We start from the raw sequence: 23262 nt of genomic DNA on the forward strand, positions 1-23262 counted from the left end.
TGAAGTACCTTGTCTTAAGGGAAGGACTGACTGACTGCTTCATATCCCTGAAAAACAAATTCTTCCTAGCCTAACATGAAGCAGGATTAGCTACACGGTACAGTAGTACCTCTCCACTCAAAAGGTTTTCAATACAGGCTACATTTTATTCTCTCTTTTTACAACAATGACTACATTTCAAATGTACTTCATTGGCTGTAAAGCGCTTTGAGATGTCTGGTGGTGATGAAAGGCGCTATATAAATGCAAGTGTTTTCTTTCTTTTTAAGGAATTTTATCTATGGTTCACAGGAGAAGAGTAGAATTGCAATATTCGTCTACGTCCTGATGATTGTGGGATGGGGATACCCTATGTACATCTTCATGGTAAGTAATGCAGTCACTTCCTTTACAGCCTGGGTGAAGGTCCGGGACCCATCGTGCAGAACAGCAACAAGGTTGAAATGAGTAAAAGAAAAATCAAGGCAAAACAAAACATAATGATTGGGTGACATGAACTTGGGTATTTTGAGAGGAAGTAACAACAGTTTTGAGGTCCTAGGAATGGATTGGTTAGATTGGGAGAACGTAAGAACATGAGAAATTGGAGCAAGAGTAGGCCACTCAGCCCTTCAAGCCTGCTCGGCCATTCAATAAATGACTGATCTTCTACATCAACTCTACCTTCCTGCACCATCATAATGTCTCTTGATTCCCTAAGTATCCAATTTGGAGGCTGAGGAATGACTCTTGATTTCATCCAAGTAGGGATGTAAGGAAGTAAAAGAGCATGTAAGGAGGTGTACTCATAGTTTGGAAAGTACAAGAGAGGACATTCAGAGGCACACAGTTCATAGCAGTGTTGCTGACATAGAGAAAGACAGGTAAGCTTGTGGAGGAGAGACAAACATTGGAAGTTAAAGGTGGAGGCACTACACCTACCAGACAGGAAACTCTTTCTTGTCGATGACAAGTTCTGATGAGAGGCCATCGACCTGAAACGATAACTGTTTCTCGCTCCACACGGATGCTACCTGTCCTGCTGAGTATCACCAGCATTTTCTGTTTTTATTTCTTGTTTCTTATTGTAAGGAGGTGATCTCTATGAGGGAGTCAGGTTCCCTTCTGACCAACTTGAGCGGTTTGACTCGTTCCCACACCCTTGGGTTCTATGCTCTGAATTTATTTGGGGGCTGTGACAAAAGTGCAAAGGACACTGGTTTGATGCAAAAGGACTTTGGTTTTATTACAGACAAGATAATACAAGCTTATTACTCTAGTAAGAGAATACAAGGCCAAACTTATAATCACTCTAATAAAGGACAATACAAGGAAAGGTACAAAGTTAAACTTATAACCACTCTAATAAAGTACCATACACTACACATTCAAAGGGGGTTAGAGTAAAATTCCACCTCCCACCTCCCAATACTTAATTCTAGCTAGGTTGGACACCAGAGCAGGCAGGGACTATGCTTACCAATCCTTTTTGACAGTTAATGGTAGATCACGGTTTCGGGGTTCGCTGGATGTGATATGGTCTGCTTGCCATACCCCGAACGTCGGAGAAGACTTCTAACTGCGCAATCTTCAGTTGGGTTGAGTCCGCTGATGTGGTTTTGTAAGTATGGGGTAAGTACCTGGTTTTATTCATTAGAAATAGGTTTCTACAGTCTTTTAGGTAATGTTTTACCTGTTGGTAAGTCAGAATTAGATTGTAGAAGGGAAACTTTTTCGATTCTTTGGTTTTTCCCCTTTGGAGATTTGTTCGAGTTTGGTCGATCGCGGTGGTTTTTCCGTTGATACCACGTTGACGGTGCTTGGTTGCTGCCGCGATGGTGATGTTCTTCCTTCCTTCAGGACTTCGAGGCTGGAGAAGTTAGTTTACAACTGTCGCGTTGGTTTCTCTCTTTGTCTTGATGACACAGCGTAGTGTGGTACTAGTCTGTCGGTCAAAGTGTCATCTGAGGTAGTAGCAGTCTTGTAGCTACCTAGCAACCTACCCTCTGTTGAAAACAGGGGCCAGTTATACGATTTCAGTGTTTCTAATCTTGGCGCCAAATCTGTTCAAAATCCTTTGTATAATTTTGGCGGGCTTGGTTCTTCTTTGTCATATTTTGGCGGGCTCGTTAAAAGTTGATATGTTTTGGGTGAGTTGATGTTCGAAAACTGTGTCCTGATGGAAATATTAGTTTGGTAATTGCAATGTCGTTTTGTGCTTCGTCTTTCGCATACAGGCTGGATTGGGCCTCTTTGTGATGTATATGTTGAAATGGTTGTCCAGACCCATGTTGATGGGTAGCTATCTCTGGGTGAATTTGTGATGTAAATGTTTCTTGTGGGGGAAAGATTTTCGAATACTCATCCCTCCAGACAGGTTAACTTAGTCCTCACACCCAGGTAGCTTCACTTCATTAGACTGTCTCCTGCTAGTTCCTTAGGTCCGTCCACAGGCTTGAATTTGTCTTTAAAATCCAAAATTCTATTAAAGTTCGTCATTTCTTTCATAAGCATTTTAAAGTTCCAAACTTTTCAGTAGATAGTCCCAAATGAAATTTCCTTTCGAATGAGCCCAAACACTGGGGGGGTTTCTTGTGAATTTTGCACCTGCTCCAGTACCCCCTGTTGACATTCCACACTCTTGAGTGTCAATCAAGGTAAGCAAAATTCCTGCATCCGAGAGTCAACCTTCCCTGCATTTATACTAGCTAAACATTACCCTGCATCCCTCGTTGAAAAGCAAATGCAATTTACAGGCGAATACAGTCATTACAATTCAGTTGCAGTATAGAGGAGGTATCATGTCCCTCTTTTACTCAATTTTCACAGTGAAATAATGATACATAGCCATACACAACTTTAAGTAAAATAAAAGCATATAGTAACACATTGTCAAGTAATATTAAAGTTCCATAGTCAAACACATATTCAAGTTCAGTACATAGTCAAAACATTTCAGGTATCACTCTCACAATACTCGAGATTTTGCGTTTTACAGCAGGTAAAATCAAACACAAATTAAAATGGTAGTATGGTGTTACCCCTCCCTGCACGATTCCCAAGTTCGGCCAAGGATCATATAGCACCCTTTGGTGCCTGACCTGATGGCTTCTGCGTTTCACTCGGCAAGTGAGACACCATAAGTAAAGTATAATCGCGAGTTGACAGGTAACTAAAGTATAGGAAGCGATTCTGATCCAGACTGGGACTTCTATATTTCTGAAAAGATCCCACCAAGTGGAATGGTGATCTCGAGGATCTTTTCCCCTATTTCAATGGTTTTCTGTTCTGGAGTAGAGAAGTGTTTTTGTGAGATAATAGCAGCTTTTAGCAGAGCGCTAAGATGTTGGGGTAGAGGGGGAATTGCATAGCCAAAATGTACAACATAATCCTGCAGGTTTGTAATGTTTTCCTTCACAGTGAGGTGGACAGTGGAGGATTCAGGAAAGGGGACAATCCGTTCCTGGGCCACTTGAACTGATGCCTCAGGTTTGAAGCAAAAACTGCTGTCACTTACCAGACACCAGAAGTGTCCATGTTGGTAGTGGGGTGCACTGGTGGTGACACAATATGTCCCACCCCCTATGAATGCTACCTGTAGAGGGACATAGTCTTGTGCCATTACTTCCATGGTGCAGTTAAGAGACTGTGCACCAGCAGCTTTAAACCCACACTGTGACTTAGAATGGGCACTCAAGCACTGGGGACACGGTATTATGTGTGCACCCCAGCTCCGGCACCCGGAGAGGTCAGTACCCGTTACAGCGTGCTCCCACTTTATGACATAGGGTGGGACCGCTGCGAAACGAATGTGTGCATCTCCCTGAATAACTCCAATGTTCTCCACCCGGTATACCGGTGCGGGTCGGGCTGTCCCACCCATGACTGGCATCCTTAATACTATTCCCATAATGGTGTGGTTAGATTTCCCACAGTCGACTGACATAGGGTAGGCTTCAGAAGCTATGTGGAGCTGGCACGGGCTTAGTGAATTGCTGTACAGGTGGAGGGCTGCGAGGTGCTTGTTCCTGATCCAAGAGCGGACTACACCTTGTTTTAAACCCTCCAGATTGTTGCGGCCCTCACCCAACAACCATGCCCCATACAGTACGCACACCTCGTTCTGTGCAGCCTAGTCTGAAGCATTTCTATCCTCTCGTATGAGTGCATTCACTGTCTGTGCAAGTTTTTCCAGCTCAGCCACTATTTCTTTTAAATGGACAGTCATAGTCTGGTCCTCGTGTAGTTCTGATCCTACTACAGTGTTTTCCTGTTGGGTCTTTTGGGTCAATTGGGTCTTTAAACCGTTTATCTGTGTCTGCAGTTCTATGTCATCTAGACTATTTATTACAGAGGATGCTGTATTGTAGGTCGTGAAAACGTCGTTCATGATTCCCCTTCTAGGTCTCCCTGAGCCCATGGTGTTTAGGGTGTATAGGTCTGCTTTGTCTACATTTCCAAAGTCTAAGTCATAAAATTTCTTGAACAGGTCTCTTAAGTAGAGCCTGGTAGAGCAACTCTGTTTCCTTCGGACACCATGCAGGTAGGTGTACCTCGGTAAGGTTTAATATTACTGAAGCTACTGCATAATGTACCCCCTGGTATAACACCTTTTCGGTCAGTACCAATACTAATCCATTCCCTGGTCCCTTGGTACTGGCGGGACACCTTTCTATTACTGTGCGTATTGGCGGGGTTGTGGGCAGGGATTTCTTAATGTGTGCTCTTAGTTCGGTGGCGTTAATTGGGAGTGGGGAGTGTGGGACCGCACACCCGTGTAGGCTAGAATCCCACCCCATCCCTTCCCCTCCATCTTGCCATTGCCTGGCGAAGGCGGTCGATATGCCTGTGGGACAAATACTCTCTGATCCCCACATGCAAACATAAATTCCTTGTTCGGATTCCCACCATTTGTCCCAATACACTTTTACTCCTCCCCGTGTCCCCGTGATGGTGCAGTACGTATCATTACCGAGTCTTTCCCAGTCCGATTCCTGGTCCTATGCGTCCTTGCTGAGTTTTCTGAGCCACCACCATTATCCGAGGGGAAGGTTTCCTATGCAAGTCAAACACACACTTGTTTCCCTCTGTAACACTGACTCGGGCAGCGATGATCCGTATCCGGGGGCATGGAAGTGAGGCCTCCCCGTAGGTAAAACCTTCCTGGTTGGAGTAGCGGGTAGAGTTAGATCCCAGCCATCCTGTCCATCTTCCCTCGTGTACGTAAACGGTGAGTTCTTCCACATCTCGGAGGCCACCCCTGGCAGTTACGATCGGTGCACTTCCTCCTGAACACCAGTGAATGAGGGAGTGTTCCACGTCTCCTCGATCGCTGCTGCTCATCCCTATCAGGGCGAGCAGGAACAGGATACTTCTCATGTTGACCTCTTTCCTGTAGGGGCACATAAAACAGATTGTCGAGCCCTGAGAAAGCTATCTGGCTGAACAAAGGTGACCGCGTTCCAAATTGGGCTCCTAGTCTTTAATTGACTGGCTGTCTTATTCAGTTCCTTGTGGACTGAGTTCTGCTTTTACTTTTATCTCACAGTCATTCTGCTTGTTATCATACCGGTGCTTCCTTAATAGCCATACCGGTAGATTCTTCTTACTCCCGGGTATTACCCACCCTGTGGTTCATTTAACAGCTGCACAGGTAGATTCTTTTCCTTACCCCAGTTTACTAATACATATATACTTATCATTGCACAGATAATCTTACACGACTCTGAATTACTACTAAACATTCTTAAATCCATATCACAATATATGTCTCCGGGTGACCAGGTTAATTCCTGCCTTCTTTCTTTCTTCTTCTCCCGCTGGGTGTCCAGCGAGGTAGGTGATAGGTCGGTCTACACTGCAAAACCTGGAGTGTCCTGACCAGAGGTGGGTTTGAGTCCCACATTATCGGGGGAACATCCCCTCCGGTGCTGCAGCACACCGCTCCTTTGGGGTTAGCTGACTGGTTCCTTTCTTCCCCTGGGAGCTCTGCCTGGTTGAGGGCTATGTGTTAGCCCCGGTACTCATGGAAGGTCAGCTTGGGGAAGCGAGCTGGGACAGCTTTGTCAGGAATCTGTTTGAACACCTGAAACAGATTCACTGGCAGGCTGCTAACAACATGGGAAAACAGCATCGGAGCAACCGACTGCTGCTAGAACCCCGCAAGCACCACGAGTGGGACATAGGGGACCAGGTAATGGTGAGGAACTATGCTAGAGTAGGAGTCTTTGAGGCACTGTACATGAGACTGTACCACATTGTCGACAAGGCAAGCCCCATGGTCTATGCCATAAAATTGCACTGCCGAACAAAGTGGTTCCACATAAACCAGTGCAAATTTTTCAACCCAGGGGCAGCAGGTAAACGTAAGGAACAGCCAAAAACTGTAAACCGCACTAAAGACAGGGACCCCCAGCCAACAACCCCTGACTGTGGAAATCCCACAGGGGACATGACAGACCCACAGACTGCACCTAGAGGAGCGTTGGACTGTGTTACTGGAGGAGCTGTCCCCCCAATCATTTGGTACTCGGACGCACCCCGCAGCAGCCAGAGCCTTGAGAAGGATTCCCCGCACACCACGGCCTAAGACACCGTGGTCACCAGCGCCCCAATTTAAATGGTTCAGCCGCGGGAAAGGGAACAGCCGCAAAAGGGCACCTAAGGTCAGATACCAGTCCGTGAGCAGGGACACCCAGCCGGTAGCCTTGGGCAGTGAGGGACCCCCAGAAGACATAGCGGTGGACCAGCCTGCAAGCGGGTTGAGCCCTCAACCAGGTGTTCAAACAGATTCCTGACAAAGCTATCCCGGTTCGCTTCGCTAAGCTGACCTTCCATGAGCATCGGGGCTAACACATGGGTGGGGGTTCGCATGGCTCTGCTGGTCATGAGCTTGTATGGGGAGTACCCTGTGCTCTTTGAATGGCTGACCCAGATCCTCATGAGGACCGGTGGTAGGACCTCAACCCACCCTTTGGGTGAGTCCCCTGTCTCTTTGCACAGCCTTTCTTTGATAGTGCAGTTTAAACGCTCCACAGGCCCGGATGACTGCGGGTTGTGGGCGACATGCCATTTTCCTTTGATTCCGAGCATCTTAAGGGTCTCCTGCATCACCTGCCCGGTGAAGTGACTCCCTTGGTCGGACTCCATGTATTGTGGTTGTCCCCACCGAGAGAACACTTCTCTGACCAGGATCCTGGCTGTTCCCAGGGCAGTGGCTGTTCGGCATGGGACAGCTTCCACCCGTTTGACGAATACATCCACCAATATTAGGCAGTACTTGTAGCCTCCCTGGCCAGTGGGTAGGGGCCCGATGTAATCGATTTCGATTGACTGCCAGAGTCCCTCTACCCTCCTGATATGTTCCATGGACACCTTTCTTTTCTGGGGATCGGGGTTGTTGGTCGCGCACACCAGGCAGCTAGCACAGAACTCGCGCACGTCTTCCCTGATCTTGGCCACCACGCTGCCTGTTCCATTCATTGCCAAGTGGTCTCAGGTCTGGGGTGTTCTGCATCTGGACACTCGTGGGCCAGATGGAGGAATTTTCTCCGGTGTTGTTGCGGTACTACCCATTGCTCCCCATTGAACAGCATGCCTTCTTTAATGGCAATTGCTGTGGTGCCGTACGGGCCGTCTACCTTTTCCCCTGTAGCTAGCATGTTCAGGACAGTTTTGAGGACAGGGTCTTAGTCTGGATCATTTTTAGGTCCGGGGGAAAAGCTATCCCTGCCTTCCCTGCCATCCCTATCCTGCCCCTGACTGCTGCAATGGGTCCTGGATTGTACGGATCCCAGAGCTTGCCCGTGCGGGCCCCCTACTTGTCCAACATGTCAGCCTGGTGGTTTCTCTCGCTATGGAGTTCTGTGGTGAAATGTGCCTTCACCTTATGTATGTAGATATTCCCTTCCTCCCCTACGGCTTTCATGATCTTTTCCAGTCGGGGCTTAATTGCCAGGGGTCTCCCGTCTGCGGATGTGTATCTGCGGTGGGACCAAATAGCCAGGTACTCCGTACACAAATTGCATGTGAACGTGCTGTCCGAGCAAATCATGTACGGGTAGGGAATTCTTCGGGGTGTGTGACTACGTACACCACCGCAGATAGTTCAGCATGCTGGGTGCTCATAGTGCTGGGGAATTTAATCGCCAGGGCAATGTCTGCCTCGGGGTCATAAACTCCGCAGCCTGTGAGTCGTTCACCCGCAGATACCGTGCTGGAACCGTCCACATAACTCTCTCGGCCTGTGGGGTGTAACCCAGCCCGAAAGCCTCTGTTAATTTCCCGTACCCCTTCTACGGAACACCGGTGGGTTGTCCCTGGATAGATCATGTTGGCTGCGAGACTTAGCTTGCAGAAACCCTTCACCCTAAAGTCCATTTGAGAGAGGAGCAGGATCCAGCAAGCAATACGGGCACTGCTCACTGTCCCATCCTTGATTCTCCCGTCCAGGAGCATTTGGGTGGGCATATGGTGGGTAAGGAGTGTGATAGAGGACCCCCCTGTGATGATCAGTGATCTTTTCACAGCCCAGTGAAGGCCAGGAGGTGCCGCTCACAGTTGGAGTATCCCTTCTCCACATCCGTGAGTATCCTGGAGGAGTAGACCACTGATCTCAGCCGGCCGTGCTGCGCTCAGGCTGTCCCCACTGGCTGCTACCTCCAGAAAAAACTCTTTACCCCCATCGATGGCCCCTCGAGCTGGCGCGGTCTGCAGGTCTTTCTTGTGTTGGATAAATGCTGCCTCGCAACCTTTGTCCCATTCCCACTCCACTCCCTTGTGTAGGAGTCGGAGTTGAGGGGCTGCTGTGGCTGCATAATCCTCAATGAAGTCTCTGCAGTACCCGGTTAGCCCTAGAAACGACCTTACTCCTGTTACTGTGTTGGGGACGGGTAACTTCTGCACGGCTTCCCTTCTAGCTTTGTCAATGGCTCTTTCCCAGCGCGCACAGCCAGTCCCAGGAATTTTACTTCCTTCAGGCCGATCTGTGCCTTCTTGGGGTTTACTTTAAACCCTTCTTCTTTCAGCAGCTCCAGCAGTTCAGGCAGCAGTGGGCCATGCTCCTCCCCCTCATCGGTGAACAGGAGCAGGTCATCTACATACTGTACTAGCTGCTGGGGTCTGCTGAAACTCTTTAAACAGTTGGCCATACACTGATGGAAAATACTGCGGCTGTTGTGGAAGCCCTGAGGGAGACAGTTCCAAGTGTATTGCTGTACTTTAAAGGTAAAAGCAAACTTTTACTGATCTTCCATTCTTAAAGGTATGGACCAGAACCCGTTGGAAATATCCAGCACCGTGAAGGTGGTTGCGGAGGCTGGGATACTTCCAATGAGCTCGACAACAGCAGCAACAGTGGGTGCACAGACGGGTTACGGTTGAGTACTCGATAGTCCACCGTGGCTCTCCAGGAGTTGTCAGGTTTCTTAACTGGTCACAATGGAGAGTTCACATGGGTGGCTGTTGGTCTCAATAACTCCTGTTTTACCAGAGAACCCAAGGCTGTTTCCATGTCTGCCTCCGCCTCCCTGGGGAAGTTGTACTGTTTCTGTGGTCGGGTCATGGGGTCCCCATCTATGCTAACCTCGACCCAGTTTATTCTCCCACAGTTGTGATTGTGAATGGCAAAAGCTGCAAGGTTTTTCCTCACATAATCTTGATACTCTACAGGTGTGTTACTGACCAGTGTTTCAAGGTCGTAACCCTCCTTTGGCTTCATGGTGCACACCGTCCCTTTTCCCTGTTTTACCGGGATAACCATCACTCTCCTGTACCGTACAGACTGACCCCCAAAGACAGTGGTTTCTTAAATCCACCAGGATCCTGTGGCCGAGGATGAAGTCAGCCCCCAGGATCCCTCTCCCTTCCTACTCCCACTTCATCAGGACACAAGTCCACTTCATGTGGAGCGTACCTAAAATAATGGAGAGTGGAATGAAGAATGAGCCAGTCTGTTCAGTGCCTGTGAAACATAAGAACATAAGAAGATAAGAATTAGAAACAGGAGTAGGCCATCTAGCCCCTCGAGCCTGCTCCGCCATTCAATAAGATCATGGCTGATCTGGCCGTGGACTCAGCTCCACTTACCCGCCCGCTCCCCGTAACCCTTAATTCCCTTATTGGTTAAAAATCTATCTATCTGTGACTTGAATACATTCAATGAGCTATCCTCAACTGCTTCCTTGGGTAGAGAATTCTACAGATTCACAACCCTCTGGGAGAAGAAATTCCTTCTCAACTCGGTTTTAAATTGGCTCCCCCGTATTTTGAGGCTGTGCCCCCTAGTTCTAGTCTCCCCGACCAGTGGAAACAACCTCTCCGCCTCTATCTTATCTATCCCTTTCATTATTTTAAATGTTTCTATAAGATCACCCCTCATCCTTCTGAACTCCAACGAGTAAAGACCCAGTCTACTCAATCTATCATCATAAGGTAACCCCCTCATCTCCGGAATCAGCCTAGTGAATCATCTCTGTACCCCCTCCAAAGCTAGTATATCCTTCCTTAAGTAAGGTGACCAAAACTGCACGCAGTACTCCAGGTGCGGCCTTACCAATATCCTGTGCAGTTGCAGCAGGATCTCCCTGCTTTTGTACTCCATCCCTCTCGCAATGAAGGCCAACATTCCATTCGTCTTCCTGATTACCTGCTGCACCTGCAAACTAACTTTTTGGGATTCATGCACATGGACCCCCAGGTCCCTCTACACCTCAGCATGTTGTAATTTCTCCCCATTCAAATAATATTCCCTTTTACTGTTCTTTTTTCAAAGGTGGATGACCTCACACTTTCCGACATTGTATTCCATCTGCCAAACCGAAGCCCATTCGCTTAACCTATCCAAATCTCTTTGCAGCCTCTCTGTGTTCTCGACACAACCCACTTTCCCACTAATCTTTATGTCATCTGCAAATTTTGTTACAGGTCATCTATGTATATTGTAAACAGTTGTGGTCCCAGCACCGATCCCTGTGGCACACCACTAACCACCGATTTCCAACCCGAAAAGGACCCATTTATCTCAACTCTCTGCTTTCTGTTCGCCAGCCAATTCTCTAACCATGCTAATACATTTCCTCTGACTCCGCATACCTCTATCTTCTGCAGTAACCTTTTGTGTGGCACCTTATCGAATGCCTTTTGGAAATCTAAATACACCACATCCATCGGTACACCTGTATCCACCATGCTCGTTATATCCTCAAAGAATTCTAGTAAATTAGTTAAACATGATTTCCCCTTCATAAATCGATGCTGTGTCTGCTTGATTGCATTATTCCTATCTAGATGTCCCGCTATTTCTTCCTTAATGATAGTTTCAAGCATTTTCCCCACCACAGATGTTAAACTAACCGGCCTATAGTTACCTGCCTTTTGTCTGCCCCCTTTTTTAAACAGAGGCGTTACATTAGCTGCTTTCCAATCCGCTGGTACCTCCCCAGAGTCCAGAGAATTTTGGTAGATTATAACGAATGCATCTGCTATAACTTCCGCCATCTCTTTTAATACCCTGGGATGCATTTCATCAGGACCAAGGGACTTGTCTACCTTGAGTCCCATTAGCCTGTCCAGCACTACCTCCCTCGTGATAGTGATTGTCTCAAGGTCCTCCATTCCCACATTCCTGTGACCAGCAATTTTTGGCATGGTTTTTGTCTTCCACTGTGAAGACTGAAGCAAAATAATAGTTTAAGTTCTCAGCCATTTCCACATTTCCCATTATTAAATCCCCCTTCTCATCTTCTAAGGGACCAACATTTACTTTAGTCACTCTTTTCCGTTTTATATATCTGTAAAAGCTTTTACTATCTGTTTTTATGTTTTGCGCAAGTTTACCTTCGTAATCTAACTTTCCTTTCTCTATTGCTTTTTTAGTCATTTTTTGCTGTTGTTTAAAATTTTCTCAATCTTCTAGTTTCCCACTAACCTTAGCCACCTTATACGCATTGGTCTTTGATTTGATACTCTCCTTTATTTCCTTCGTTATCCACAGCTGGTTATCCCTTCTCTTACCGCCCTTCTTTTTCACTGGAATATATTTTTGTTGCGCACTATGAAAGAGATTCTTAAAAGTCCTCCACTGTTCCTCAATTGTGCCACCGTTTAGTCTGTGTTTCCAGTCTACTTTCGCCAACTCTGCCCTCATCCCACTGTAGTCTCCTTTGTTTAAGCATAGTACGCTCGTTTCTGACACAACTTCCTCACCCTCAATCTGTATTACAAATTCAACCATACTGTGACCACTCATTTCGGGAGGATCTTTTACTAGGGGATCATTTATTTTTCCTGTCTCATTACACAGGACCAGATCTAAGATAGCTTGCTCCCTTGTAGGTTCTGCAACATACTGTTCTCAGAAACAATCTCGTATGCATTCTATGAATTCCTCCTCCAGGTTACCCCGTGCGATTTGAGTTGACCAATCGATATGTAGGTTAAAATCCCCCATGACTACTGCCGTTTCTTTTTCACATGCCTCCATTATTTCCTTAATTATTGCCCGCCCCACCGTGAAGTTATTATTTGGGGGCCCATAAACTACGCCCACCAGTGAATTTTTCTCCTTACTATCTCTAATCTCCACCCATAATGATTCAATATTTTGTTCATTGGAGCCAATATCGTCTCTCACAACTGCCCTGATATCATCCTTTATTAACAGAGCTACCCCACCTCCTTTCACTTCTTGTCTATCTTTCCGAATCGTCAGATACCCCTGTATGTTTAATTCCCAGTCTTGGCCATCCTGCAACCATGTTTCTGTAATGGCCACCAAATCATACCCATTTTTAATGATTTGTGCCGTCAACTCATTTAATTTATTTCGAATGCTGCGTCCGTTTAGGTCGAGTGTTTTAATCCTAGTTTTTAAACCATGATTTCTAGTTTTGACCCCTCCTGCAGCCCCTTTATATTCAGTGGCCCTTTTTGTTTTTTGCCTTGGGTTTCTCTGCCCTCCACTTTTACTCATCACCTTTCTGTCTTTTGCTTTTGTCTCCTTTTTGTTTCCCTCTGTCTCCCTGCATTGGTTCCCATCCCCCTGCCATATTAGTTTAACTCCTCCCCAACAGCACTAGGACATTGGTTCCGATCCTGCCCAGGTGCAGACCGTCCGGTTTGTACTGGTCCCACCTCCCCCAGAACCTGTTACAATGTTACCTGTTCCAATGCCCCAGGAATTTGAATCCCTCCCTGCTGCACCACTGCTCAAGCCACGTATTCATCTGCGCTATCCTGCGATTCCTACTCTGACTAGCATGTGGCACTAGTAGCAATCCCGAGATTACTACTTTTGAGCTCCTACTTTTTAGTTTAGCTCCTAGCTCCTTAAATTCGTCTCGTAGGACCTCATCCCTTTTTTTACCTATATCGTTGGTACCATGTGCACCACGACAACTGGCTGTTCTCCCTCCCTTTTTAGAATGTCCTGCACCCGCTCCGAGACATCCTTGTCCCTTGCACCAGGGAGGCAACATGCCATCCTGGAGTCTCGGTTGCGGCCGCAGAAATGCCTATCTATTCCCCTTACAATCGAATCACCTATCACTATTGCTCTCCCACTCTTTTTCCTGCCCTCCTGTGCAGCAGAGCCAGCCATAGTGCCATGAACTTGGCTGCTGTTGCCCTCCCCTGATGAGTCATCCCCCTCAACAGTACTCAAAACGGGGATGACTGCAGGGGACCCCTGCACTACCTTCCTTGCACTGCTCTTCCTGCTGGTCTTCCATTCCCTAGCTGGCTGTGGACCCTTCACCTGTGGTAAGACCAGCTCGCTACATGTGCTACTCACGTCATTCTCAGCATCGTGGATGCTCCAGATTGAATCCACCCTCAGCTCCAATTCCACAACGCGGACCGTCAGGAGCTGGAGGCGGACACAATTCCCGCACACCGGAAGTGTCCCTGAGTTCCCACATGGTACAGGAGGAGCATATCACGTGACCTAGCTCTCCTGCCATGACTTAACCCTTAGATACACTTAAATTGACAACAACAATGCTAAGGTTTACTCACTGTTGTAGGAGAGAAAAAAGAAAAACTACTCACCAATCCAGCCAATCACTTACCCCCTTGGCTGTGACGTCACCTTTCTGTTTCTTTCTACTTCTTTTTTGCCTTCTCCCTGCAGCTGCACAAGTCACGCCTTTTATAGGCCTCACCAACGAACTCCCGACGCTGCTCCCGCCTGCCGCCGACGCTGGGCCCCGGACTCCCTGCTGTGCCTTTTATAGGCCTCACCAAGGAACTCCCGACGCCTCTCCATGCACCTCCTCGACGCTGGGCTCCGGATTCCCTGCTGTGCCTTTTACACCCACCAAGCTGTAGCGGACCCCATTAGACAGAGTGAGGCGGCGGGGTTAGCTGCATAGACAAGGGCGCTTGAGGCACCGATGTCCAGCAGTTAAGTCCCTTTCACCTTTTCCACCTCCATTTGAATGGTCGGTTTCCCCCATGCATCATACTCGAGGGCACACAAGTGGACAGGCTGTGCCTGTCCTAGTCACGGTTTTGGTTGGGAGACGGCAGATGGGATCTTGGTACCGGTGGCGGTGGCTACCTTTCCAGGGTCATCTAACATGGTCCGGAGCGCAGTTAAAAAGGTCTCAAACAAATAAGAGGGACTGGCTGCTCGGTCTCGGTCTTTTGGGCAGGGGCTGGAGATTTCTTTCCTGCGTTATTCTTCCATGGATCTTTACAATCCTTTCTCCAGTGCCCACTCTTTCCGCACCCAAAGCAGGTACGTTTTGTATCGGAGGGGTTACCCCCCTCGTGGCGCCATTCCCTCTTATCTTGGTTAGGTCGGATTTCGTGAACCCTTCCCTTTTGTGGGTGCTCTTCTGTCCCTCTGCAGTTTCTGTAAGCTAGGGTCAGTTGCCTAAGCACTCCCTGTTCTGTGGCTTGGGGATCTCTTGGGTCGAACCAGGCCTCAACCTTGGTTCTTATTCTGGGTAAACTGTTAGCTACTAGGCTTCGGAGCCAGTGTGTCAATTCGTTCGGGCTTAAGTTATCCCTGTCTATGTCCCCAATACAGGCGCTTTGGTACACAGACCACAGTTGGTCTGCGAAAGCCTGTGGGGTTTCTCCTGTGAGCTGCACCGTTTTCTCTTCTGTAGAGAAGGGACTCCCGTCATTGCAGCCCATAGCTTCTAAAATGTCCTTTTGGATAGCAGCAAGTGTCTTCTGCCCTCTTTTGCTCTCAGTAGAGAGGGACTGGTACAGTTGCTGTCTATGGATAGGAGAAGCACCTTTGCCATTTCTGCATCATCGCATCCATTAATATCCCCTGCCTGTTCCACTCCCACAAAGTGAACTGAGGGGTCACCCTTTGCCCAGGTGGCTTATCATAGCCCTAAGCTGGTGGAGAGTGTGAGGAACCACAAACTGACTTTCCAGAGGCCCTGGATCCCCATTAAGGGCGGGCGGGCCAAACTTTTGTTGCCGGATGGGGCATTTTGGCCCTGGATCTGGCTCTCCCTGTTCTGGCTCGCCTCCCTCTCTTCCCTGTGGCCAAGCCAAGCTGAAACTCGGTGCTACAGGTGGTGGTGGTGGTTCACTATCCCTGTCCGCCCTGCAACTGATTTGTCCCTCCTGCTGCTGCACCAGTGTAGTCACCGGTGCCACAGGTGGTGGCTGAGTAGTTTCCTCCTTCTCTTCCAGGTTTACCTGGGGCATACCCAGGCTAATTAGGCATACCATGCCTTTTGCCTTGGACAGAACAAGGTTTAAACTTTTAATTTGTTGCTGGCAGGGACCATGGTCTCCTGATTTAAACCCATTCGTGCTAGCTACTTTATATGCTGCTTACACATCTTTTAATCTTTCCTGGAGCTCTTTTAATTGTAGGGTGAGGCGAGTGCTTTGCTCCCTCAATGACTTTTCATTACTTTTGGCCTCGGTAACCTGATATTGAAAATAGTCCTGACTGTTTTTAAAACTTTCCATTATTTGAGTTCTTTCCTGTTTTAGCTTACGGAGTTCTCCCAATAATCTTTCTTCTGACATTACCCATTCCTGATAGTTCTCTGCGCATTCCCTTAACTCTGCCTGTAATGTTTCATTCATTCTGTCTAGAAGTTGGACCTGTCGCTCTGGCAGACCAACCAAATTCTCTACTGCCTCCTTGTGATCTTTGCTTGCTGTCCACTGGGCTTCAGCGTCAGCTGGACGCTCAGCGTGCAATAGACTAAGCGCTCATTCCTTAGTAACATTCACTTTCTTATACACATAGGAGGAAATCCTCTCTTCCATTTTGGTTCTTTGCCCCAAACCAGCACTTTCCACATCACACCCCTTGTACCAGAGTCCTGCCGCGGTTGCTATTTTGAAAGGGGGTGGTCTCTATGAGGGGGTCAGGTTCCCTTCTGTCCAACTTGAGCGGTTCGAATCGCTCCCACTCCCTTGGGTTCTATGCTCTGGATTTATATGGGAGTGTGACAAAAGTGCAAAGGTCACTGGTTTGATGCAAAAGGACTTTGGTTTTATTACAGACAAGGAAATACAAGTTTATTACTCTAGTAAGAAAATTCAAGGTCAAACTTATAATCACTCTAAACAAGGACAATACAAGGAAAGTTACAAAGTTAAACTTATAACCACTCTAATAAAGGACACTATAAGGAAAGGTACAAGGTCAAACTTATAATCAATCTAATAAAGTACCATGCACTACACATTCAAAGGGGGTTACAGTAAATTATACCTACCACCTTCCAATACCTAATTCTAGCTAGGTTGGACTCCAGGGCAGGCAGGGACTATGCTTACCAATCTTTGTTGACAGTTAACAGTAGATCGCAGTTTCGGGGTTTGCTGGATACAGTAGGATCTGTATGCCATACTGCCGAATGTCGGAGAAGACGTTTAGCTGCGCAATCTTCAGTTGGGTTGAGTCCACTGATGCGGTAATGTGTGTTTTGGATTTATGGGGTAAGTACCTGGTTTTCTTTGTTAGAAATAGGTTTCTACAGTCTTTTAGGTAATGTTTTACCCGTTGGTAAGTCAGGATTAGATTGTAGAGTGGAAACTTTTTCGATTCTTCGGTTTTTCCCCTTTGGAGTTTTGTTCGAGTTTGGTCGATTGCAGTGGTTTTTACGTTGATATCACGTTGACGGTGGTTGGTTGCTGCCGCGATGGTGATATTCTTCCTTCCTTCAAGACTTCAGGACTTTGAGGCTGGAGAAGTTAGTTTACAACTGTCGCATTGATTTCTCTCCTTGTCTTGATGACACAGCGTAGTGTGGTACTAGTCTGTCAACCAAAGTGTCATCTGAGGTGGTAGCAACCTTGTAGCTACCTAGCAACCTAACCTCTGTTGAAAACAGGGGCCAGTTATATGATTTGAGTGTTTCTAATCTTGGCGCCAAATCTGTTCAAAATCCTTTGTATAATTTTGGCGGACTTGGTTCTTCTTTGTCATATTTTAGCGAGCTTGTTAAAAGTTGATATGTTTTGGGTGAGTTGATGTTCGAAAACTGTGTCCTGATGGAAATATTAGTTTGGTAATTACAATGTCCTTTTGTGCTTCGTCTTTCACATACAGGCTGGATTGGGCCTCTTTGTGATGTATATGCTAAAATGGGTGTCCAGGCCCATGTTGTTGGGTAGCTACCTTTGAGTGATTTTGTGTTGTAAATGTTTCTTATTGGGGAAGGATTTTTGAATACTCATCCCTCCAGACAGGTTAACTTAGTCCTCACACCCAGGTAGCTTCACTTCATTAGACTGTCTCCTGCTAGTTCCTTAGGTCCACCCACAGTCTTGAATTTGTATTTTAAAATCCAAAATTCTATTAAAGTTCGTAGTTTCTTTCATAAGCACTTTAGAGTTCCAAACCTTTTGGTAGATAGTCCCAAATTAAATTTCCTTTCGAATGAGCCCAAACACTGGGAGAGGGTTTCTTTTGAATTTTGCACCTGCTTCATTATCCAGGAATGCAAGCAAGTTCTAAGCAGAACCTTCCTGTGGCTCAGTGGGTAGCACTCGTGTCCCTGAGTCAGAAAGTTGCGGGTTCAAGTCCTGCTCTAGAGACTTGAGCATAAAAATTTAGGCTGATATTCCAAGGGGAGCTGCATTATTGGAGGTGATGTCTTTTGGATGAGACATTAAACCGAGGCCCCATATGTTCTCTCAGGTGGATATAAAAGATCACATGGCACTCTTTCAAAGAAGAGCAGGGGGTTGTCTCTGGTATCCTGATCAACATTTATCCCTCAATCAACATCACCAAAAGCAGATGATCTGGTCATTATTATATTGTGCAAATTGACTGCTGCATTTCCTACATTACAACAGTGACTACACGTCTGAATATTGCTTGTTTCGACCGATTATAATAGAATTGCGAGCGTATTTATATTGCGTATGTACGTGTGTGTGTGCATGTATGGTGTGCATGTATACAAGTGTGCTTGTAGTTATGCGTACCAAAGTAGGCAGCCTGTTAGCAGCGTGGAGGCATGATGCTTCAGGGAGCAGCGCAAGCTGGTGCAGGAGTGACGTCATCAATGTCCAGGTCAGTGATTGGAGCGTGGGCAGATACAGCAGGAGCGGCGAGGTCAGCGCAAAAGAGTGGCGAGAGTCCGTAGAGGGATGTGATCGGGGCCAGGAGAGGTGTGAGTTCGTGGCCCAGAAGAGGCACGGGCCTAGGGGCAGCACGGGCCAGCCCACACTGCGATATGTGTGCGCACTAGGTCCGTGCAGCAGAGCTGGTCTCCAGTCATCTTGGGTAATCCTTGTCACTGGACCAAGACCTAGCTCTGTCAAGCCCGTGTGGTGGCTGGTGTGCAACGGCCATCACAAGTTAAAAAAATCCACACACAGGCTTCTACCACCCTTCAACATGTAGTTCGGGTCCTGGAATATTAGGTCCTTCATTGAACCACCTGTGAACGCATCCTTTTTTGGATGGAAGCAAGTCATCGTCGATACGAGGGACTGCCAAGGATGATGATGACACTTCAAAAGTACTTAATTGGCTTAGTGTTTTGGAACATCCTGAGGTTGTGAAAGGTGCTAGAAAACACAAGACTTTCTTTCTTTTTTCCCAGATATGGGAGCAGCATTCAAGTCTTGGATGGAATTTATAAAACGTTTATAAGTAAGAGGTGGAATGTTACTGAATAATCTTTAACGCAAGTCATTGACTTTATTCGACTGAACAATCTTGAATGTAATTAATTGGATTCATAATCTTCAAAATAAGACAAGACAAGCAATTGAATTCAGCTTTACTGAAGTTTTACTGAATAATATCTTGAAGTAAACATTTCAGACCTCATCTTTTCTGAATTTTTTTGTTAGGTAAAGAACAAATTATTCAGTTGGGAAAAGGATAAGCCGGTGAATCAGCAGATAGATGTTTCTGTGACTGATCTGAGGAATCCCATTACTAGTCACCCAAAGTTTACACAAAGGATTAAGTTTCTGACATTGCATTGCTGGTGGGGAGAATTTCCATCTGAGATTGTATAGTGGAAATCTGGCTATGCGCTGCCACAATTTTAAAAACATAAGAACATAAGAAATAGGAACAGGAGTAGGCCCTCGAGCCTGCTCCGCCATTCAAGAAGATCATGGCTGATCATCGACCTCAACTCCTCTTTCCCGTCCGATCCTCATATCGCTTGATTCCCCTAGAGTCCAAAAATCTATCAATCTCAACCTTGAATAGAATCAGCGACTCAGCGTCCGCAGCTCTCTGGGGCAGAAAATTCCATTCACAACCCTCTGAGTGAAAAAATGCCTCCTCATCTCGGTCTTAAATGCCTACCCCTTATCCTGAGATTATGCTAGGTAAAGAAAGAAAGAACATGCAATTATATAGCATCCTTTTGTATCCTCAGGCTATACAGGCAATGAAGTACTTACGCACCATTGTATTATCAGCAAAAGCCAATTTGCACAAAGCAACGTCCCACAAACAGCAATGAGATAATGAACCAGAGCATCTGTTTGTGATTGGTAGCAGTTGAAGGCCACCAGGAGATTGTTGCTATTTTTCTTTGAATGTTACTATGGGATCTTTTACATTCATCTGAGAGGGTAAAAGGGGCTTGGTTTAATATCTCATTTGAGCACAGCACCTTTGACAGTGCGTCACTTCTTCAGTACTGCTCCAAAGTATCAGGCTAGAGCATGTGCTCAGGTGCCTTGAACCCACAGCCTCCCATGGGAAGCTGAGAGTACTACCACTGAGCCAAGGTTGACACAAGTCAGAAAAAGCATATGCAGCAAATGCCAGAATTGCCACTCGGTGAGCACGGCTTCTTATGAGCAGCATGAAGTCCAACAATTAGCCTTAAAGTGACAAACAAGATTTTTATTCTTTTTAGCGTTGCATTCATATTCTATTGAAGAATATGGAGGAAGGGTATGGATGGAAACCAGGTTGCTCTTGCTGAATATTGCAGTTTTGGAATGTTTCCCGATTTCACTTGTTTTATGAAAGGAGCAGATGGCATCTTTTGAACTTGAATCCATTTGGTCACTGATTTAAATTGCTAATGTCGGCATCAATGTAAATAACAGGTGTTTCCTATGATCTGAAGGAGCTAATAATGGCAGACACATTGTCAAGATCTGATCACAGCTTAGTTAACTGACTTGTTTGTCTGTTGATGAGGTTGTTATGTATGTAATAATTTGATAGACTGAATACTGTAAACTAACACAGGTATAAACCTGGCTCTGCTTTATTAGGGACCAAAGAGATTACATTACATGATGGCTTGCCTTTTATACCTGAGCTGCACACACGTGTGTACAGCCCAATGACTTCTCACAGTCGCGCCACCTGGTGGCTAGTAACCCCAAACATATATATATGACAATATCCCCCTTTAAGATATTAGTAATAGTCTTTTTTCAAATTGAGACACTCTGGGGCTTTCTGCTCCTGAGTTGATCGTCTCAGTTCAACTCCAGCCTTGGGCGAGTGTTCTGAGTCTGTTATGACTGGGGACTGGGTAGCCGATTTGATGGGAGTGACAATGACAATGTCAGCTATTGAAAGTCCAGAAGCATTGATGAAAGCTGAGGTTAGGTTGGTTGGTCACTGATTGTGTCTTCCTCAGACTGTTCCGGTTCATCCGTGTGCCGCAGCTTTATCTGATCAACATGTTTCCTGCATGTTTGCCCATTCTTGAGCTTGACGATAAACACTCTGTTACCCTCCTTGGCCGTAACAGTAATGGTGATCCACTTGAGACCTTGACCATTATTTAGTACAGACACAGGATCGTTAACAGAAATGTCGTGTGGCACAGCAGCGCGATCATGATACCACCTTAACGTATGTACTCAACATGATCGTTCAAGTCAGGGTGGACAAGAGAGAGCCTGGTCTTGAGATCTCTCTTCATCAATAGTTCAGCAGGGAGGACCTCAGTAAGCGTGTGGGGTCTTGTCCTGTAACTAAGCAATATGCGTGACAAGCGAGTCTGCAGTGAACCTTGAGTTACATGTTTCATACTCTTCTTGATGGTTTGGATAGCATGCTCTGCTTGACCATTAGACATGGGTTTGAATGGTGCTGACCTCACATGTTTGATACCATTGAGTTTCATGAACTCTTGAAACTCCAAACTAGTGAAGCAAGGTCTGTTGTCGCTCACAACGATGTCGGGCAGACCATGAGTGGCAAACATGACACAAAGGCTCTCAACGGTAGCTGTGGATGTACTGGATGACATGATTATACACTCTATCAACTTCGAATAAGCATCCACCACAACTAAAAACATCCTTCCCAGGAATGGACCTGAAAATTCGATGAGGATCCTGGACCATGGTTTAGATGGCCACGACCACAGACTCAGCGGCGATTCCGCTGGTGCTTTACTTAGCTGCATGCAAGTGTTGCAATGATGCACACATGATTCCAGATCAGAGTCAATTCCAGGCTACCATGAGACCTGGCAATGGCTTTCATGAAAATACCGGGATGAGTGCGATGAAGATCATGCACAAATTTCTCTCTGCCTTTCTTAAACATAACAACACGATTACCCCACAGTATACAATCTAATTGAATGGATAGTTTGTCTTTGCGACAGTTGTAAGGTTTGGTCTCATCACCCATTTGCTTGGGTATGGCAGACCAATCACCACGAAGGGCACAATGTTTCACAACCGATAACATCGGGTCCTGACTGGTCCAGGTCTTAACTTGTTGAGCCGTGACAGGGGTTCCTTCACTTTCAAAAGCATCCATGACTAACAGTAGGTCTGCAGGTTGTGGCGTCTCCACCTCCAGTGTGGGCAACGGCAGACAGCTCAGTGCATCGGCACAATTCTCGGTGCCAGGTTTATGGCGAATGACATAATCATAGGCAGATAATGTCAGCGTCCACCTCTGGATGCGGAACGATGCATTGGTATTGATACCTTTGTTTTCCGAAAACAATGAAATGAGTGGCTTGAGATCTGTTTCCAGTTCAAATCGAAGATCAAACATGTACTGATACATCTTTTTAACCCCATACACACAGGCTAATGCTTCGTTTTCGACCATGTTGTAGGCTCTTTCCGACTTTGACAAACTTTTACAAGCATATACAACAGGTTGTAGTTTACACGACTCATTAGCTTGTTGGAGCATGCAATCAACTCTGTATGACGAAGCATCACAGGCCAATACTAAACGCTTGCATGGATCATAATGTACTAGCAGCTTGTTAGAGCAAAGCAGATTAGTAGCCTTCTCAAAAGCTCTATCTTGAGACGCACTCCAAACCCAGTTGTCGCCTTTTCTTAGCATCATGTGCAGAGACTCTAATAAGGTGCTCAATCTAGGTAGGAAATTGAGGTCGGGACTGCGTATCCAGTATAGCATATATGTGACTCCAGTTGCTCACCAATGTAGTTGATGCTTAACTACCCTCTGAAGTGGCTTATCAAGATAATCACTAATAAAACCAATAGGGAATTCAAGAGAAACTTCTTCGCCCAATGGCTAGAATGTGGAGCTCACTACCACAGAGATAGGTGAGGCAAATAGCATAGATGAGTTTAAGGGGCAGCTGGATGAACACATGAAGAAGAAAGGAATAGAAGAATATGTTGATGGGGTTAGATGACGAAGGTTGGGAGGAGGCTTGTGTGGAGCATAAACACTGGCATGGACCTGTTGGGCTGAATGGCCTGTTTCTGTGCACAGAGTCACAAAGAATGTGAGTTGATTTTCACAGGATCAGTGTGTGTCACTAATTGCATCACTGGTCTGCACTGACTCCTCCCACTCAAGTTTAAGCTGTATTATTTTCCATGCTGACCAGCTGTTAATTT

This window comes from Pristiophorus japonicus, chromosome 4 (assembly GCF_044704955.1).
Source record: "Pristiophorus japonicus isolate sPriJap1 chromosome 4, sPriJap1.hap1, whole genome shotgun sequence".
Taxonomy (NCBI): Eukaryota; Metazoa; Chordata; class Chondrichthyes; family Pristiophoridae; genus Pristiophorus; species Pristiophorus japonicus.